The 6,810-nt window shown below is 60.6% G+C and overlaps 1 protein-coding gene across 7 annotated transcripts in view; it reads left to right on the forward strand.

Annotated features, from left to right (window-relative positions):
• Cd82 (CD82 molecule) overlaps window positions 1-6,810 on the forward strand; it is a 36,809-nt gene that overhangs the window by 17,941 nt on the left and 12,058 nt on the right. For 3 of the 7 annotated variants that reach the window (XM_015477808.2, XM_048788642.1, XM_048788644.1), the window contains exon 2: window positions 2,259-2,337. The exons of 2 other annotated variants lie outside the window; for them this stretch is intronic. The gene's annotated coding sequence lies outside the window, so the exon portion shown is untranslated. The remainder of the gene's footprint in view (window positions 1-2,258; window positions 2,338-6,810) is intronic. 2 more of the 7 variants (XM_015477810.2, XM_048788643.1) reach the window with 1 other exon arrangement.

Genomic DNA, 6,810 nt, shown 5'->3' on the forward strand with positions numbered 1-6,810 from the left:
GGGGAGGGGAGCCCTGGACTGGACACTGCACGTCCTCTGCTTGAGGCTCTGTCCAGGCTGGTGGGTCACCTGCGGCCTCTTGTGGTCTCTGGGCCCCCCGGACAACTCACTGCCCCGACGGGCCTCCTGCCCAGCGATGCTGCCCCGGGGTGAATGACCGGGAGACAGGCCTTCAGGACGGGGCGGAGAGCCCATGGGACACTCTATCCTAGCAGCCGTCCCTGGCCAGGCACAGCCACACCGGGACACCTAGGTCAGCCTGTGCCCACGTGGGAGCAGAGGGGCCAGGCCTTCTGGGGACAGCGCTACAGCGGTCCATCTCAGCACGTGCAAACGCCCAGGGAGACCTCACCCTGATCCCCGGGCTCACCCCAGAGCCATCACCAGGCTCTCTGGCCATGGGGACAGGGGCCGGTGACTTCAGAGCTCCAGGGTCACTCCACCAAGGCCAGGAGCACTCCTGGGCAGGGCACGTGGCTAGAGGGGACAGCGTGGGGACATGAGCCTGCCCACTGCGTGGTGGGGTCTGTGGGCGCCACCTGCTGTTCTGACCTAAAGAGACTCAGGTCCCGCCTCGAGGGAGGCAGCCTGTGCCCGCCACTGTCCCCTGCCCGCGATGCCATCTCTTCTCTTTTTTGAATCTATATTTGTTGTAACTGGTTGAACACGACAGTAGGGTGCATTTTGACACAGACACAAGTCGAGCACGACCTCTCGGGTTGCGATGACGGAGAGCCACAGGGGTCGCGTGTGCACCGAGGGTGGTGAGGTCCCATTCATTCCACCATCATCCCCCCCCCCCGCCACCCCGCCCTCGCTCCCCTCTGTCTAGTCCAGACCCCCCCTGCTCTCCTCCCCCACCTTATGTGGAATCGTATCCGCACATCAGAGAAAACACTGGCCTTTGGTTTGGAGGATTGGCTCATTTCGCTTGCATGACAGCGTCCAGCCCCATCCATCAGCAGATGCCATGACTTCCTTCTTCTTTAAGGCTGAGTAATATTCCAGGTGTACAGTTTCCTTATCCATTCACCTGTTGAAGGCACCCGGGACGGTTCCATATTTAGGTGTTGTGAATTGAGCTTCTGTAAACACTGATGTGGCTGCGTCCCTGTCCTGACTTTAAGTCCTTTAGGTATAAACAGCGATGCCATCCTGCATCTTCCTCTCAGGTGGAAGTTCATGTGCCCCTCAGAAGCCCTCCTGGCCTCCCCAGGCCTCCTTCCCTGTCTGTGCTCCTACACCCCCGTCCGGAGCACTTCCGTGCGCCAGGCAGGCTCGGGGACAGGGGAGGCAGGGGCAGCCCTCCTCTCAGGGAAGCTGCCGTCTGGCTGGGGATGTTCACACCAGTGAACAAATCCGGCAGCTGCCGTGAGGGCTGCGTGACAGACCCTAGAGTCCCTTAGAGAGCCTGATTCCCCGCAGTGGTTCTCAGGCAGGGCAGGGGCATAATCCAATTCTGCTGGTGGCTGGGGTGATGCCCTCTGTACAGCTCAGGTGTTCAGGGGAGGCCCTGGGGAGGAGGACCGCGGCCTTCTGAGCTGAAGAAGGCTGAGGTCTACAGGAGGATTTCTGGAAAGAGTGTTGCTGGCAGTGAAACTGCAAGTGCAAAGGTCCTGAGGTAGATAAAGCCAGATGTACTGGGATGTAGGAAAGAGACCAAATGAGCATGTGCAAGGAGAGCAGGTGACATAAATAAGGGGGACAGAGGAGGGGCATGGCAAACCACGTAGGGCCTTGCCAGCCACTTAAGAGCTGATAAGTTTTTATAACTGATAAGTTGTCAGCTGCATCCTGTTGGATGGCTGCAGGCAGGGGAGGGACAGGGTGCATTTCTTTTTAGGATTTGGTGGGGACAAGGGTGGAGTGGACCCTGCGACCCGCTGGCTGAACAGGCAGGAGATGCTGGGGACTGAGAGATGTGGCAGGGTGGGGGCGCGGAAGGAGCCCTGAGCTGCCACTTAGGTGTTGGTCTGAGCTCGGTGGGTGGAGGGGCCTCTGAAGCCTCACGTTGGGCGGGGAGTGTGGCCCCAGGGACCTCCTTGGCTGTGGATCTGGCATTTCCTAAGGTGTGTCCCGTGTGGCGTTAGGAGCTGTTAAGTGAAAGGGTTTCCCTGGTGGCTTGGGAGAGACTCCATCCGGGTGTGGGGTGCCGGGTGCTGGGCATCTCAGGACGTCACTGGTCTAATGGACGCGGCTCTCAGGGAGGGTGCGTGCCACTCGGGGCCAGGTGACAGCGCCATCTTTGTTCTTCACAGCCCAGGCGTCTTCTGAGACTCGTCTTCTGAGGAACCGCTCCGGAAAACACTGTCCTGGTCCAAACCCGTCACTGGACAGGTGAGCAGGGGGCGGAGGGCTGTCACCTATGCACGGTCACATGCTGGTGTCCCTTGGGAGCAGGGAAGGCCCTGGTTCTCCCCAAGGCTGCTCAGCAATCTCCAGGACTGCCCTCTGCCCAGGTGAGGGACAAGCCAGGCCTTTACTCTAGGGCACAGACTCACAGGTGGGGGGCAGCGCAGAGGGGTCTCCCGGGGTCCAGCCTTCCCAGCCCGTCCCTGCACCTGAGGCTCCAGGGCAGGTGGGAGGGCTCGGCAGCAGGTCCTGCTTCAGCTCTGGGTGCACACCCCACGTGCCGCCTGCCACACCCCGTGGGCGGGGACAGAAGAGACCTGCAGATTGTCTCAGCCGACTCAGGCCGTGGGTCTCAGACCCCTTCCAGATGGCTAAGCGTTCAAAATCCTGGTGTTCTTCTCCTTACCCCTCCTGCCCCCAGCCACCTACCCATCAGTCTGTCCTTCTGTCCATCTTTCTGTCTGTTCACCCATCCATCCATCCACGTGTTCCACCATTCACCCATCTATCATCTATCTATCCTGCTATATTCCCCCACCCATCTAACCGTCCATTTACCCATCCATCCATCCATCCATCTGTCCATCTTTCTGTCTATTCACTCATCCATTCACCCATGTCTCTATCCAACTATCCTTCCACTCACCCACCATCTCACCTCCATTCTACCATTTACCCATCTATCCACCCATCTGCCCACCATCCTACCATTTCCCATCCGCCCGTCCATCCTCCGCCCATCTACCATGCGGTGCGGTGGAGACCAGCCCGGCCAGAGTAGGAGCCTCCGTAGAAGTTAGTAAGATATTAGCAAAATGATTTCACTGTACAGTGGCTTGGCATAAAATGATACCCTTGGTCGATTTAAATTGTAGTTGCCTAAAAACGCCCGACTGACCTGCTGTGGAGCTGACCGGCGCTCCATGACTGTTCCAGAACCTTCCCTAAGATGCGCTTGCATTCCCTCGGGTGTCAGGGTATTTAGCGCACCCTCGCAGGAGGCCCGGAGTGCAGATGAGGCACAGCCCGGGGAGCTTCTGTTTGCTTGATTTCATCCACAAACGAGATGCTTAGCGCTCGTTTCTGCAAGTACCCAGCCAGCCCGCCAACGGACGGGCGTTCAGACGCTGAGCCTGCTCTGCTCACGGGCTCCTCACTGCCCCTACAGCGGGAGGTGACAGGGTGCAGGAGGTGCCCAGTCCACAGGGAGGAGAGGAGGCCCAGGAAGTCCCTTCCCAGGGGCTGTGTGACTGCAGAGCCGGGATTCGAACGCTTGATGGGGACCCTGCGTATTCTCTAAGTAGCCATCAGTTCCTGCCACCTGGCCTGCTGTTCCCGTCTCCCCGAGACCCCACGCTGAGGGTGTCCTTACCCTCGCTGCCTCTTACTGACCCTGGCTTGGACCTAGAGGCCCTACGCCAGGGCTGCAGGATTTCCTGTAAAAGGCCAGTTGGTCAGTCTTAGGCTGGGAGGTATGGCTGCGGCCAAAAGCCTTTGTTGATGGGGCAAAAATTGGCATTTCATGTCATTTCCATAAATTAAATGTCCTTTTAATCTTTAAAGTATTTATATTCAAAAAATGTAAAATCTGGCCTGGCGCAGTGGAGCACAGCTGTCATCCCAGCAGCTGGGGAGGCTGAGGCAGGAGGATCAGGAGTTCAAAGCCAGCCTCAGCAAAGGTGAGGCACTAAGCGACTCAGTGAGCCCCTGTCTCTGAATAAAATACGAAATAGGGCTGGGGATGGGGCCCAGGGGTCGAGTGCCCCTGACATCAATCCCTGGTGCCCTCCTGCAAACAAAAAGTAAAATCTATGCGTAGCTTGCAAGCTGCTCAAGGGACAGGAAGGGGCTGGCTTTGTCCAGAGGCTCCACCCCTCAGTGTGGGAGGCCCAGGTGGGACTCAGCCCGGGCCCTCAGCATCCAGCTTCAGGGTCTCCGCCGGGCTTGGTGGTGGCTGGGGGCTCTCTGAAGTAGGTGCCACACTCCATCATGGGGCAACCTGGGTGTGTCCCCTGCCGTTGCTGAGCTGCCCCCTGGTCTTGGAGGACGTCTCATCTTCAGGGTGCAGAATGTCCTTCCTGGCCTGCTCCCGGTTACTGTGAGGAGAAACACTCTACACCTGTGGGGCCGAAGGACGCGTCCTGGACCTTGGCCTCCTGCCCCCGCTGCCCCGCCACCGGGGAGTCTCAGGTGGCCTCCAGGCTCGTTCCAATCACCTGAGCTGCCTGCGGTCCAGGGCCTTCTGGCTCTTGTTTCGACATGGAGACCCTTGGCCTCTGGCTTGGGGTGGGGACCAGGGTTCCGGGCACTGTCCTTGGCAGTGCACATATTGGTGGCCTGGGGCACCCTCTTTGCCCCTGAGCCCGCAGGTCGCTGCAGGGCTCAGCTAACGCCTCCTACAGTTCGTGTGAGTGAGCGCCCCGCAGAGGTGCCTGGGTCGGAATTCCAGGGGACTCCAGCCCCGCAGCCTGCCTTGGGCGTGGCCTGACAAACCAGAGCCCCGCTGAGCTGTCCCCTTGATACCCAGTGGCTAGCTGGACCAGGGACCATGCCGTCCCCACAGAGCCCTTATGGCCTCAGCTCCGCCCAGCGGGGAGCACTTCCCGGAGGAAGCAGCTTGGACTCTGGACCCAGCACCTTAGCCCTGCGGCAGGCAGGTCACTGTTTTGTGGGAGCCTCGGGTCCCCAGGGATGGAAGCCCCCCCCCAGGGCTGGTTGTGAGGATCCAAGGGCACGGCGGCCCCTCCCTGCAGCTGCTCCTCCACGCACCCCCATGTCTGCTGTGTTAAAGTTGCCATTTCCTGAGCCCCCACTCCCTGCAAGGCTGCTTGGAGACCCTCCTGCTCAGGCCCGAGCGCGGTCACTGTCGCAGCCCTTGCTGGACACGCTGAATCGGCAGCGGGGCCTGAGGCCGGGTGCTGAAGGGCCGCGGCCACCCTCTTCCAATTTCACGGGAACCAGAGGTGCCAAGACCAAGTTCCCCCGGGAAGTGAGGCCTTATCTGGGCTGCTTGGACCTGTGCCAGGTTGTCCCTTGAGCGTGCCCCACGTCCCTGCGTCCTGGGAAGAGGCCAGCCCAGCCGAGACAAAACAGGTCCCTGGTGGGAAGGAGCAAGCCTTGCTCTGGAGAGGGGCTTTCTTCTGCCCTTTCTGTTCTGGCAGGTTCTGAGGCCGGGGCCACGCCAGGCGCTGGGCTGGGGGCCAGAGAGGGAACACAATGGCCCTCCTTGTGTCGCGTCCCGCGGGCCTTCCCCGCCCGGGCCTGGGCTGGGCAGCGCAGACCTCCGGCTGTCCTGATGCGGGGGAGTCCTGGCCTCTCCTCTCGGGAAGGCTGTGGGCCAGTTGCTAAGGCCAGCGGGGCCTGCCCCGGCCACTCCCCTGCAGCCCCCCGGCCGGGTCCCTGGAGGCTTCAGGCCATCTGCCACCTTCCCACATAGCCCTGAGCCCTCCTGGTGTTTCTGCAGACTTCTTCCACGCCACTGGGGACAGCGCTCTCTGTCCCCCGGGTGGCCTGTTCTCCTTGCTTTCTGGGGTGCTCAGACCTGTCCCCTAAAAAGAGCCGCTGTGCAGCCAACAAGGACGAACCGAAGCTCTTGGGAGGCAGGGAGTCCTGTCCCTCAGCCTGTCCCCCACCCCCAGTCAGGGCAGGTACGTGACATGGAGGCTGAACTTGACAAGGAGGACAGGGCATTGTTGAAGGCAGAGAGGGCGGGGACCTGCATGACGAGAGGCTCAGAAGGGACGAGCCAGCCTCTCCCTCCCGTCCCTGTGCTCCGTGGCCGCCCCTCCCCTCCAGGGGGCAGCTGGAGCACAGCTGGGCCTGGTGGCCTTGCCCTGCCCCCTCCCAGCTCTGCCTGTGCAGCTGTCCCAGGCCAGCTGTCCAGACCCAGCTGCTGGGCACTGCTCCCCCGCCCCCCAGGCTGCCCGGCTCAGGGAGGAGGGAGGGCAGCCCTCTTCCCTGTCCCTCCGGTCCCCTCTCGGGGGATCCTTTTGTGTGGAGGCACAGATTCCATCACCCTGGGTGACGACGGGGAACTTGGAAATAACCTGCGTGTCCCATCTTAGAGGATCAGATGGCCCCTTTGTGGCCTCTCCAGATCTGGGGCTCCAGCCTGTGGTCATTGGGATTTCTCAGGGGGTTTCATGGGGTCCGTGAACCCCCAGGAATGTTTGCAACATGCTTCCTACATGTGGGTTTCTAGGGGAGTCTGCAACCCCTGCCGCAGTCTGGCTGGGCACAAATGCCGCAGTCTGGCTGGGCACACAATCACGAGCCACCACACAGCTTGTAGATTCAAACAGCAACTCTTTATTCCCGAACTCACACCAGCCGTATACAAACACGTTCTGGGGAAATCCACGTTCTCTGCCCAAATCCACGTTCTCTCCCAAATTCCTTCACTGGGCTTCTGTCTCCCAAAATATACTGTCTGAATCCCGTGAGAACTCAAGGGGAACT

The sequence above is a fragment of the Marmota marmota genome, unplaced genomic scaffold, assembly GCF_001458135.2.
Source record: "Marmota marmota marmota unplaced genomic scaffold, marMar, whole genome shotgun sequence".
Lineage (NCBI taxonomy): Eukaryota > Metazoa > Chordata > Mammalia > Rodentia > Sciuridae > Marmota > Marmota marmota.